The 13,427-nt window shown below is 41.7% G+C and overlaps 1 protein-coding gene across 10 annotated transcripts in view; it reads right to left on the minus strand.

The window, feature by feature from the left end:
- DISP1 (dispatched RND transporter family member 1) overlaps positions 1–13,427 on the minus strand; it is a 116,696-nt gene that overhangs the window by 46,673 nt on the left and 56,596 nt on the right. The window contains exon 1 of one of the 10 annotated variants that reach the window (XM_059677517.1): positions 8,756–8,898. The exons of the other annotated variants lie outside the window; for them this stretch is intronic. The gene's annotated coding sequence lies outside the window, so the exon portion shown is untranslated. Of the gene's footprint in view, positions 1–8,755; positions 8,899–13,427 lie in introns of those variants that run through there. 10 annotated transcript variants of the gene reach the window in all.

The following is a 13,427-nucleotide window of genomic DNA, read 5'->3' on the forward strand; positions in this document are numbered from 1 at the left end:
GAAGAGCAGGTGTGGCAGGCATTGCCACTCCATTTTGCAAAAGAAAACCTGAGACACAGTCGGCCTTAAGTGGTCCCCTCAAAGCCTGATGCCAAGGTTTGGAGGGCTTTCGGCTAAACTACATTCATAAGCTCAGGTGATGTGTTCCAGGGTAACCCTTTGCTTCATGAGGTTCCATAACACCAAACTTAACCAGAAATGGCAAGACTGGATCACCAGCAAGGCCCCACGGTGCAGCCAATCATCTTTTTCAGGAGAGCGATGCTCCGATAGCATAGGTTCACTAGATAAAATACACAACACTGCCCGGCCGGTGTGGCTCAGTGGTAGGGCATCAACCCATGAACTAGGAGGTCACGGTTCGATTCCCGGTCAGGGCACATGCCCGGGTTGTGGGCTCGATCCCCAACAGGGGGCGCGCAGGAGGCAACCAATCGATGATTCTCTCTCATCATTGATGTTTCTATCTCTCCCTCTTCCTTCCTCTCTGAAATCAATAAAAATATATTTTAAAAAATACACAACACTAGCCCAGTGCTTCTCGGGCATTAAGGACCACCTGGGGGTGATGCTACCGTGCAGATTCTGATAGAGCCCCTGTGGAGTGGGGCAGCAAGCTGCCAACAGCATGGCCACCTGCTGGTCCCGGAAAGCATTTTGTGTAGCAAGGCCTGGCCACAAACTAGGCGGGGCGCCTACAAGAGAATGAGGCTGAAGCAATGACAAAAGGACGCACAATTAAAGCAGATGGATAGAACAAGTAGGGACAGGACAACACTCGACAGAGAAAGAGAGGCCCATTTTTTTCTGATTAAAACAGAGAAAAGCAACAAATTTTAACAACAGTGGTTCTAACTGACAACCAAGTTTAATTCTGGCTTATTTTCTGACCCCAACTGTTGTGTGCATAGAAAAACAACCAGTGAAATCTTTAGCCTCTTCAGAGCAACACACACATGGACTAAAGCACCTGCCCAGGTAACTGGGTGAGCTTGTCCTTTTCTCTCCAGCGGTCCTCCATATCAATAGATGGGTGTAGAGAGACCGCTGGGGTCTTTCCACACTGGGGATAAAGGAGTCTGGGGGTACCATACCCATTACTTACCAATCCTGATTTAATATAAAACAGCTCCTCTTAAAACCGCTTGATGCTTAGCCCCAAATGATGGTCTCATTCCTGATCACTGGTACTAAACTGACTTATTCATACTTAGTGCTGTGGCCAGAGAACAAAGAGCTTCTCTAAAAGCACCAGAGAAACTGACAAAGAACTGGGTTTTAGGCATCTGCTCCCGGGGGCTATTCAGGATAAGGACATCAACTAGGTTTTGTCTCCCAGAATATCTTTTCCCTCAACGGACTATTAAAAATGTGTGTGTGTTTTTTAACAACTCACTGTGTGAAATACTTTCTTTGCAACACCTCCATGAAGATATTATTAAACCATTACAGAGAAAACTGAGGGTCAAAAATATTAAAGTATAACCCCTCCAAATCACATGATTAAAATTCAATCTCAGACGAGTATGTCTCGGAAAGCAAGGCTTTTCCACTACCTCAGGATGCTCCTAGGGCATTGCCAAGTTCAGCTAGCTTTTATAGGCCCACTAGAGGCTACTGATATAAAGTTCGGTCTGAAGGTCCACATGAAAAATATTTCCCAAGATAGTCTTAAAAGGCACAATCCCGCACTTAAGAAACATATTTCAGTGAATTAAGTATCATGTTATGAAGGCCTGAAGAGCAAGGCCATGGACTGGCCTTGATGGTCATGCAGCATTTTAAAAAATATATTTTTATTGATTTATAGAGAGAGAGGAAGGGAGAGGGATAGACAGAAACACCGATCAACTGACTCCTGCACACCCCCTACTGAGGATCGAGCCCACAACCCAGGCCATGTGCCCCGACCAGGAATCAAACCAGCAACCTCTTGGTTCATGGGTCAATGCTCAGCCAACGAGCAACACCGGCCAGGCGGTCATGCAGCATTTAGACTATTTCAAAGTAATGTCCTTGTGACCTGACAGCAAATCTGAATCTTTAATAAAGAATCGGCACTTTTAAGGAACTATAAAGAATGGTCTTAAATAAGGAAATATAATCTCCACCCCTGCTGAGACAAATTAAATTTTCTTCGAGTTCATGAACTTTCTACCATTAAACTCTCCTTCAGTAAGAACACTTCTAAATATCTTCACTTAGTCATCTATAAACATTTTATATGTTGCAAAGAACTATACAAAAATAATGATAGTTATTATTTCCCTTCAGCATAAACCGCAATGCGTCAGAAACCATTTTCCCAAAACACAGTGTCATACATTTGAGAATACCCTAAATACACATTTCATAAGAACTTTCTAGATATTAGTTTGCTTTCCATCACACCATGAAAAAGCAAAAAATCCAAAAGTAAAGATTACTATTCTTTTACAATGAAAATGTACTACTTTCCTAGTAAATTATATTATTAAGAAGGTAGATAAAACTTATGATAACTAATACCAATGTTGAAAATGAAAACCTACCTAACACTTTTATATAACCTCTTTTAATATGAGATATATATATATATATATATATATATATATATATATATATATACATATATATATATATTGATTTCAGAGAGGAAGGGAGAGGGAGAGAGAGAAAAATCAATGATGAGAGAGAATCATTGATTGGCTGCTTCCTGCACGCCCTAGATCAGTGATGGCGAACCTATGACACGCGCGTCAGAGGTGACACGCAAACTTTTTTTTGGTTGATTTTTCTTTGTTAAATGGCATTTGAATATATAAAATAAATATCAAAAATATAAGTCTTTGTTTTACTGTGGTTGCAAAGATCAAAAAATTTCTATATGTGACACGGCACCAGAGTTCAGTTAGGGTTTTTCAAAATGCTGACACGCCGAGCTCAAAAGGTTCGCCATCACTGCCCTAGATCGAGCCCGTAACCCCGGGCATGTGCCCCTGCCCAGAATCGAACCTGGGACCCTTTGGTCTGCAGGCCGACACTCTATCCACTGAGCCAAACCAGCTAGGGCCATATGAGATATATATTGATAAAGGCACCGATAAACTGTAAATGTTATACGTTTCATTATTACAAAAAATGTTCATAATATTTACAAAGAGCTTTATGATACAGGGAAACAATTAAAATTGCCAGGCAAAGTCCTCTACCTTTCATATTTGCAACAACAAAAATCAAATGACCTTAGGAAGATATCACAGTGTATGTGCCATAGCACATCTGAAGACCCTGAATTTAGGAAGCATCTCGTTGCTGGATATGAGTTAGGCTGTCAAGGCAGAGCCATTATACCTGCGGGGTGAGCAATAGGAATGTCAGGGCTGTGGAAACACGAATCTTATTTCTCTCATTTATTTTATGTCCAATGTGCCTTTGGTAACAGATCGATGTGGGAAGAGAAATGTGGGTATAAAATAAAGTTTATCTTTTACAATCTGGGGTAAATGATAGTCAGTAACATCCTCTTTTTAGCATAAAAGCTATCTTCCTACATATATATTTCAAGAGAGAGATATTTCCCAAGTTCATCCATAAAACTTATCAGTCCACAGAATCGTCACCACTTTTTCCCACACTTACAAGTGCTATATTCATAAGCATCAATGCTCTTGATCGAGAGAGAGAGGTTTCTTATATCTTTTGAGTTCCTATTTCAGATGAATTTAAATTCCCCTTAAAATATTCTATTCCAGGCCTAGCCAGTTTGGCTCAGTGGATAGAGCGTCAGACTGCGGACCAAAGGGTCCCGGGTTTGAGTCCGACAAGGGCATGTACCTCGGTTGCAGGCTCCTCCCCGGCCCGGGCCCTGGTCAGGGCTCGTACAGGAGCCAACCAATCAATGTGTTTCTCTCACATCGATATTTCTCTCTGTCTCTCCCTCTCTCTTCCACTCTCTCTAAAATATCAATGGAAAAATATCCTCGGATGAGGATTTAAAAAAAAAATTGTATTTCACTAGTTTTATTAAGTTGCACTAATTTCTATTGAATCTTAAGTCTGGAGACTTATGTTCTTTTGTATAATAAAGAATATACAAAACAAAACTAGAGAAGTTTTCTATAATCAGAAATATCTATCAATAGATAGATATTTGAAATATCTTTCAAATTCTAGAAAGTCCTCTGAGAGGTTGTCAACTAACCCAAGAACCAGCCAAGACATTCACTGAGAGTCTGCTGCAAATCTTGAAGGAAATGCAATAAATATCATAAATATCCACAAGTAACAAATCTATTACAGCAGCCTCAGCCCTTTCTGCACATTACAGTCACTCCAGTGATAAACAAATAAAAAATTATAGACACAGGCCCTGAGGTTATGATTTAATCCATACTGTAATGTGGTGTGGCCATTAGTATTCTTTTAAAATATATTTTTATTCAAAGGCTGAAACTCTATCCACTGAGCCAAACCAGCTAGGGCAGCATTCATATTTTTAAAAATACTCCCCAGATGATTCTACTGTGCAGCAAGGGGTGAGAACCAATGACTTACAGTTTATAAAAGTAATGCTAATCCTATATAATAAAAGCCTAATATGCTAAGTGTCCGGTCATCCAGTCATCTGTTCAACCAATCAAAGCATAATATGCTAATGATATGCTAAGGCTGCTCAACTGCTCGCTATAACGTGGACTGACCACCAGGGGGCAGACGCTCTGACTGATAGGTTAGCTTGCTGCTGGGGTCTGGCATATTGGGACTGAGCAAGATGGGTGGGACATGCCCTGGAGCCTTCCTGCAGTCCCTCCCCGGCTGGCCAACCTCCCGTGTCCCTCCAGCCCCAATTGTGCACTGGTGGAGTACCTCAGCCTGGCCTGTGCCCTCTCGCAATCCAGGTTGAGGGGTCTCCCCTCCTCAGTGCACGAATTTCGTGCACCAGGCCTCTAGTCAATTTATAAGAGCAAGCAAATGCCACTCAAAAGAGTCAACATTCAAAACATATTGCTTGAAATAAAGAATGTGGCTGTATAATTTTAAAATACTGGACTGAGTACTTCATGTTAGGTATGCTCTGTAGTATTTGCTTATCTTAACTTTTTGTTGGTTATAATGAAAAGGGGTAAGTGTAAGCATGGGGACAAGGGTGAAGAGAAACCTTTATTAAGACATTACTTTCAGAGAGAACAGGGCAGAATGTATGTGGAACAATGTTGTACAGACATAAACGAGTGGTCACATAACCGCAATCACTTAGAGATCATCTGAATAAAGTTCAGGATATAGCCAATTTGCCTCATGAGTTCATTTAACCCTCAAGGAAAACTATACCCCAACCCCTGCCAATCTCCAAAACACGAAGCCCAAGCCCCTCTATTATAAAGGCACGTTTCCTAAAGTTTTATGCAAAAAGAATAAACCAGTAATGAAGAAAAGGGGAAGATTTTGACTGCATTTTAAGCATCTTAAATGTTCCAATTCTCGGATCAGACCGCCTCCAGACCCCAGGCCTGCTCCCTGCCCCACCTCCCCGCCAAATGAGAATTACAAGATGCCTTGGTAATAAGCAGGTCCCTCAAGATGGGAGAGGCCTATCGCGAGGCCATAATATTTCATCTCAAACTATTTGGCTCCACTAACATCGCAAAACAGGCAAGTTATAAGTGAGCAATGTTCCTGTACCCCGCCCCGCCCCCCCCCCCCCCCCCCCCCCCCCCGTCCTGCTCAGAAACAGGCTCAGATTACGGAGCATCATCAATGCTGCCGAAGGGATCACACGCGTCTGAAGTCACCACGCATGTCTAGGACTTCACACATCTCGAAACCTCAGACTTAGCAGCCCAAAGGAAAAATCCATCGCAGAGGTCAATCCAATTAAGAAACGTCTATTCCCAGACGCTGTGAGGCAGAAGATGGGGAGAGTTCTTACGGCATCTCCCATAAAGTCAGAAACGGAGACCAATCACCATAAAGGCCTTGGAAGTTGTCTGACTTGGATGGCAAGGTGCAGGTTTTAATGCTACACTTGGAATCATCTCAGCTTTTCCCACAAATGCTAAGTCTCTGATGCCACCAGGCCCCACTCCCTGCTGCTTGGGGAAGTTTGAGAAGCAGCAAATGAGATTCCTAGAGCAGCTTCCAGATGGGTTCTCCCCGCAGGAACCACCCCCCCACCCCCGCCCCAGACATCCAAGGGGTCCCTCCGCCCACTGAGCGACCTGGGAAATGGCTCTCAGAGTTTTTGCATGAAACACATTTTTACTTAAAGGGCTCTGAGATGTTAAGCGTAGGAAAACATCTTTTCTTACTTGAATTGGGTCAGGAAATTAATTTAGTAATAAGAGCCTGGATACACCTTTCAGAGGCCTTTTTCCATTCTTTACTTAAATTACCCTATAAATGCTGATGATTTCTGCTATTTGCTTTCTTGTGTGTATTAGATGAACTGAAATGATATTTACTGTTCCTGTGGGATTCCTGCTTGCACACAGAGGTAATTAAATCATATTGTTCTGTTACCTAGGCGGGTTCCTTATTTATAGGCATGTGAGCACCTGTAGCGTTCCCCCTGAATACTTCCCTTACAATCTCACATGTGGGCCTGTCATAAGCGAGCCTGTTTAATACAGATTAAAATGACAAAAGAACAGAAGACAGAGAATAAAGGCACCCTCTTCCCCAAATCTCCCTTTTCTAATTTGCTATAGTTGCTTTGTTTTATATTTTTTCCGACAGGCTGGCAGGCTAAGCAGTTCATTTGTCTACTTCCTGTGTTAGGATGTGATCAATAAATTACAATTTTTAAAAACTGGGAAATGTTCACAGTCAGCGTGCGAAGGCTGTGCGTCGCCCACACGAGTGGTAAGAGGAGCTGTGAGTGAGCGCTCTGCTCCAGCCCCAGGAGCTCAGCAGTTACAACGAAAGGTGAGGGACTGGTGCCCAGCAAACACTGAAAAGCAGGTTCCCCACCGCTTGCCAAGGGCTGATTATTGGTTCAGTATAAATGACAAAGCCACTGGGATTAGATGACAATGTTGGCTGAATCAATTTTATAAGGCATATGAGTCATTTCCCAGCCTGAGGCAAGGGTGACATGCATTTTCTTTTCTTTTCTCTTTTTTTAATTGAATTTGTTGGGGTGACATTGGTTACAGCCTTGTAACACATCATCTGCACGCCGCATCGTGCGCTCACCACCCAAAGTCAAGTCTCCTTCCCTCTATCCCCACTCTGCCCTCTACCACCTCCCCAAACACCCTCTCCCTCTGGCAATCACCATACTGTTATCTGCATCTTTTATTGTTTCTTAATCCCTTCACCTTTTTCACCAGTAACATGTATTTTCTCAACTGCTTTGCAGGGCCATCATTCCAGATTCTTCAATATTACCTTTCTCTCTTTCTTTTTTTGCCTAATCAATACAACTAGCTCATGCTCACGGTTCTATCATTCAGGTCTGAGGTGTAAGCATTAAAAATACTCTGCCTTATTTTTGCCTACTGCAAACTACAAATGGAGCACAGTCCAATGAAATACTCCGATATACAAGGTTTTGGCAGCGAAAGCATTCTCAGATAGTTTTTTGTAGAAATGCAATATTGTAAAATAAATAAAATATTGCAAAAAGACTACTTATTTTAACATTTTAAAAAGTAGAAATGTGTCAGCAGACATTAAAGCCATGGGAAACAGTGACCCTACTGTCTACAGTGAGACACTGGTTTAGTTTATTGACAGAGTTTGGGGACTTCCCAGCCATCAAAGGGACCTGGGGTTTCATTAAATTATAAAGACGATCATCTATAATAACCCTCTGGTGGTTAAAAAGTACATATTTCATTTTTCCTTCAACAGGAATACCTGTCAAATAATATTTTAGCAAACTGTGAAGTACGTTGTCTATTTCTTGCATTTTCACTGAAGTCATTATGATCAGTCCATAATTTGCATGAAATCTGTTTTATGAAATTTTTATCTAATTTTCTCAGATGTACCTTTTGCTATGTACACAAATATTTCACAGGTTAAACTAGTTTGAATTTTTCTACCAGTCACATATAAACCATCCATTCTCATTTTAAACAAAAGTAAATATGACAAATATATTCTGACTTCTGCTTTAAGTAGTAAATCCAATTATAATGTAATTACCGTTATTACAATTGAAATGCATATAGTTCATCATAGGGCATTTAATGGACTCAAATACAACTGGAGGATGTATACCAAGCTGTGTCTTCGAAATGAACACTGATAAGAATTAAACTTGCCTGGAAGTTCAGTCCCTAAGTGGTTCTTCACGAGACTTCTATTTTTATAGGTGGAAAGATGCTGATGCTTTCTTACTTTCTTACACTATCTGATTCACAAAAGCGATTAAAGTCATTCCTATAATTCTGCGTCTAGTTTGCTACTAATGGGTAAAGAGTAGCACATCTTTTTTAAATTCTCTGATTTAGATAGTGGTTAAAGGAAAACCTCAAAGCAGGAAACAATGGTTTACGCTGCTTTAAATCTGCGGTTTCCTTCCAACTTCATAAAGAAAGCACATTTTAATAAACTTTCCTAAGAAATGGCTTGCCTCACCTTCTAATGCAAGACGACAATTTAAATAAATATCGGATTTCAATGCATGGAGAAGCCCTTCCAAGTTTACTCCGAAAAGAAATTGCAAGCTGGAATTTTAAATTCAACTCTTAGAAGCACAGGACAAAGTCCAGTTTTTCAAGTCCAGTCTCCCCAGATAACAAATGGGCAGGAGGCAAAGCATTACCTTGATGTTGAAAGAAGGAAGTTCCAGCTCCTTTGGGTCAGCAAAGGATCGCAGCAGCAAAAGCCCCAACCGCTGCAGGGACACAGGGACGCAGAAAGCGAGCAGAGCTGGGCAGGAGTCAGCAGCTGCAGCCGCAGCCGAGCGCAGGGCAGACCGAATGACAAGAAGGTGCCGCTCGCTCGCTTTGAATGAGGCGTGTTAGGGGCTGGGACTCGCAGTGTTTGCTCCCCTATAGGGCAGGAGTTTCCCTCCTACTTAACCCCTAGGGGCAAGGTCTTAATAACGGTAACAGCTGGCACACAGAGGGGCTTGATCTGAGCACAAGGTCACAAGCCAGGATATGAAGGTGACATGTAATTTCTAGCCTTTTCCTGCTTCTACGGAGAAACTGCTCGAAGGGCTGTTTTTAGTTATGCGTTCCTTTGATCTCTTGGATTTAAAGTTACTTAGTAGATTAAAGCCATGCTAGCTGATATTATTTGCTTGCTTAGACTAACTTAAGTGTCGCAGATTCAGTTTTCTGACACGCGGGGCTACTACATTTAAACTAACACAAATAAACACCCATCCGTGTTTATTTCCGAGTTCCGGGGATTTTTGTTCCTTCACAAATGGCTTTTGAGACCCTGCTTTTTAGGGCAGAAAGTTCCTCGTTTTTAAAAGAGGAAGAGTCTTCTTTTTTCAAAGAAGAAAATACTGTTTAAAAGTTGTAAGTGCTTCTCTTCAGTGTTCCCAAACAAAACCAGCACTTTGGTAAATGAAACTGACGCGGCCTTAACATGTGGGCCCTGCTGATGCCACAGCCACAACGTAAAAACCTGGTAAATACCTGCAAACAACCACTTTAAATTGACAAATGACGTCCACTGGCAAATAAGTGATCATTTACTGAAATCATAAAATCGAATTCTCCATGATTTCTTTACTGAAAACATGGAAACAATTCTTTTAACAGGCTGTACTGATTAATTATATGAAGATAGCACTTTCAAAATTAAAGAAAATAACGCCAAAGCACAAGCGATGAAACAAAAAAATAGGTAAAATTGGACTTCATCAAAATAAAAAAACTTGCATGCATCAAAAAAGACAACCCATAGAATGGGAAAAAAATATTTGCAGATCATATATCTAAGAGGCTAGTATCCATAATACACATAAAAACTTACAATTCAACAATAAAAAGACAAATAATCCAATCTAAAAGAAACCAAAGTATGAAAATAGGCATTTTTCCGAAGAAACGATACAAATGGCTAATATGCACATGGAAAGATGCTCAACATCACTAATCACTACGGAAATGCACAGTAAAACCACAGCGAGACACCACTCCACATCCACTCAGATAGCTATAACCGAAAGAAGGAAGGAAAAACACGCGTTGGCAAGAATATGGAGAAAGTGCGACCCGGGTGGGAATGTAAAATGATGCAGCCATTATGGAAAACAGTCTAGCAATTCCTCAGAAAATTAACACAGAGTTACCACATGACTCAGCAATTTCACCCGGAGGTACAGCTGACTGTCATTATTTGAGGATTCTGTATTTACAAACTGGCTGAAATTTATTTGTGACCCAAAGTAACCCCTCGGAGCGTTCGCAGGCGTCAGGCATGCACGTGCAGAGGTGGAGAATGTGAGCCCAGGTGAGGATGTGCAGGTGGCTGCGCTCTTGGTTCAGCTCTCAGACTGTAAACACGTGTTCTTTCCACAGTCTGTAGTGCCCCTCTGTTCACATCTTTGTGATTTTTCTTGGTAATTTCACTGTTTAAAATGGCCCCCAAATGTAATGTGCAGTGCTGTCTAGAGTTCCTAAGCTCAAAAAGGCTGTGATGTGTGTTAAAGAGAAACACACACAAGACAAGTATTGACTGGTTGTCAAAAATGTCACTCTAGCCTGGCTGGTGTAGCTCAGTGGTTGAGTGTAGACCTGTGGACCAGGAGGTCGCAGTTCGATTCCAGACAGGACACATGCCACATTTCAGGCTCGATCCCTAGAAGGGGGTGTGCAGGAGACAGCCAATCAATGATTCTCTCTCATCACTGCTGTTTCTAAATCTCTCCCTCTCCTTTCCTCTCTGAAATCAATAAAAATATATTTTATTTAAAATGTAACCCGAAACTCAAAGTAACCTAGTCCTATATTTCCCTGCGAAGTGATCACTCAGTAGGCACCAATTCAGCGTGGGCAGTCTTTCTGAAATACAACTAGAACAAATAAAGAGAATCAACTGTATACCCCCAAGAGAACTGAAAACATATTCACAAAAAATGTGTACACAAATGTTCAGAGCAGCATTATTCATAACAGCCAAGGAACAACTCAAATGCCCATCAGCAGAAGACTGGATCAACCCGATGTATCCATCAACGGGACACTATTCAGCCATAAGAAAAAGAATCACCGATACATGCTACCACAGGAATGAACCTTGAAAATATGCTAAGTGAAATCCAGGTACAACAGGTCACATATTGTATGATTCCATTTACACGAAATATCCAGAACAGTCAAATCCATAGAAACAACAGGTAGATTCGTGGGTACCTGGGGCTGGGGGGAGGACAGAAGATAGGAAGTGACTGCTCATAGGTATGCAGTTTCTTTTTGGGTGATAAAAATGTTTTGGGATTAGACCAGCTGTGGGCAAACTATGGCCCGCGGGCCGCATCCGGCCCGTTTGAAATGAATAAAACTAAAAAAAAAAAAAAAAGACCGTACCCTTCTATGTAATGATGTTTACTTTGAATTTACATTAGTCCACACAAACACTCCATCCATGCTTTGGTTCCGGCCCTCCGGTCCAGTTTAAGAACCCATTGTGGCCCTCGAGTCAAAAAGTTTGCCCACCCCTGGATTAGACAGTGGTGACAGTTTTAAATACATTAAAACCCACTGAATTGTATGCTTTAAAACGGTGACTTTTATAGTATGCGGATACACCTTTCTCAATAAGAAGAAGGGATACATTTCTAACTATTAGGCCAGGGGTGGGGAACGTCCGCCCGCGGGCTGTGCAAGGCCTGAGAAGTCATCTGGTCCGGCCCTGCCAAGGCAACCGCAGGCGGGACTCAAAATTCAATAAATCTAGGAGCTTTTTTCATAGCAACACAAATTTATATGACGTGATTATATAAAGCGAATGACGTTATAAACACCCCAATGGCCCTTGGCAGAACAAAGGTTCCCCGCCCTGCATGAGACCAATAGTTCCAATGGGCATTCGCAAACCTGAGTGTGCGTCAGAACCTCCTAGAAGACCTGCTAGGGGGCAGACTGCTGAGTCCCATCCCCAGCGATCCTGACTCTGAGGACTGGGGTGGGACTGGGAGTGTGCTTTTCTGGAAGTTCCCAGGTGATATTGCTGCGGCTCTGAGACCACATGCTGGGAGTGAAAGACCACGTATGAGCTCACAGTGGGTAGAGAGAGCCAGTCCTGCAGAGGGGAACGACAGGAAGGGGGAGGGAGGGAAAAGGAGGAGCACTTAGGCAAGTAAATATATTAAAAGACCCAGTCCCTGCGATCTTAGGGCATGCTGATGTCATGCCTTATGTATGCCAACTGCTATAATGCCTAAAAATCCCCAAGAAGGAATTTGAGAATTCAAATGGAAGCGGAGGTGTTTACTGTTCTTTGATAGTTTGGTTTAGTTTATTAAAGAGGCTGACACTGTTTCATTGTGCTTGTCCTTGCAAGAAAGGCAAACACAGGCTCTGGGTGTTTGATCCCATAAACAACTTCAAGAAGCCCCTTACTGAGTTCAGGTGTCACAGGAACCAAAGGCCTGAGATCCCCAACTCATAGACCTGCAAATTCTACGTTACACTACTGAGCAGATTACTGATTTAACCACTGTATTTAAAACTGTTGGCTTCGGCTCTGGCTACATAGCTCCGTTAGTTAGAGCATCATCCCAATATGCCAAGGTAGTGGGTTCGATCCCCTTATGAACAACAAATCCATGGTGTTCTCTCTCTCTCTCTCTCTCTCTCTCTCTCTCTCCCTTCCTTTCTCTAAAATCCATAAATAAAAATTTTAAAATCTTGCTGTGTTCGTGTAAAAATAGACAATTTAAGTACATTTTAAGTATTGTCACGTGGAATACATTATTTTATAAATAATAGTGTTATTTCCAATCGCTTCAGTTATTTCTCAATATATTAGAGTGAAAAGGAAAATGCTAGTAACTTTACCAAAGTTCCAATGTTCTCTGAAACCAATATGCCTGTTTTTGTTAAATCACTTATTTAGGTTTCTTTCTGTCTTCAATATTAGAGAGAGAATATGGGAGAGGGGAGGAGAGACAAGAGCTAGCAGGTACTTTTTAGAAACTGGGGGGGGGGGGGGGGGACACAACCACCTGCTGATTAACAAACTCTTTCACATCTGAACTCAGGCCAAAACGTAATCCTAGATTTTGTTATATTTATTGACATTTAGAAATCCCACCTAGTAATCGTTGTGTGTGTGTGTGTGTATGTGTGTGTGTGTGTGTGTGTGTGTATTAAATGTCCAGTCATAACTGAGTAAACTGTGGGCTAAGCTAGACAGCAGAGTCCCTTAAAAATCAGTCAGATTTTCTTCCAGTTTGGTCAAGTCACAGCTTAGCCATCTGAAAGGACAAGTTCAGAACCAGTAGCCATGGGAAAGTTTTGCAGATGACACTC

The sequence above is a fragment of the Myotis daubentonii genome, chromosome 20 (assembly GCF_963259705.1).
Source record: "Myotis daubentonii chromosome 20, mMyoDau2.1, whole genome shotgun sequence".
Taxonomy (NCBI): domain Eukaryota; kingdom Metazoa; phylum Chordata; class Mammalia; order Chiroptera; family Vespertilionidae; genus Myotis; species Myotis daubentonii.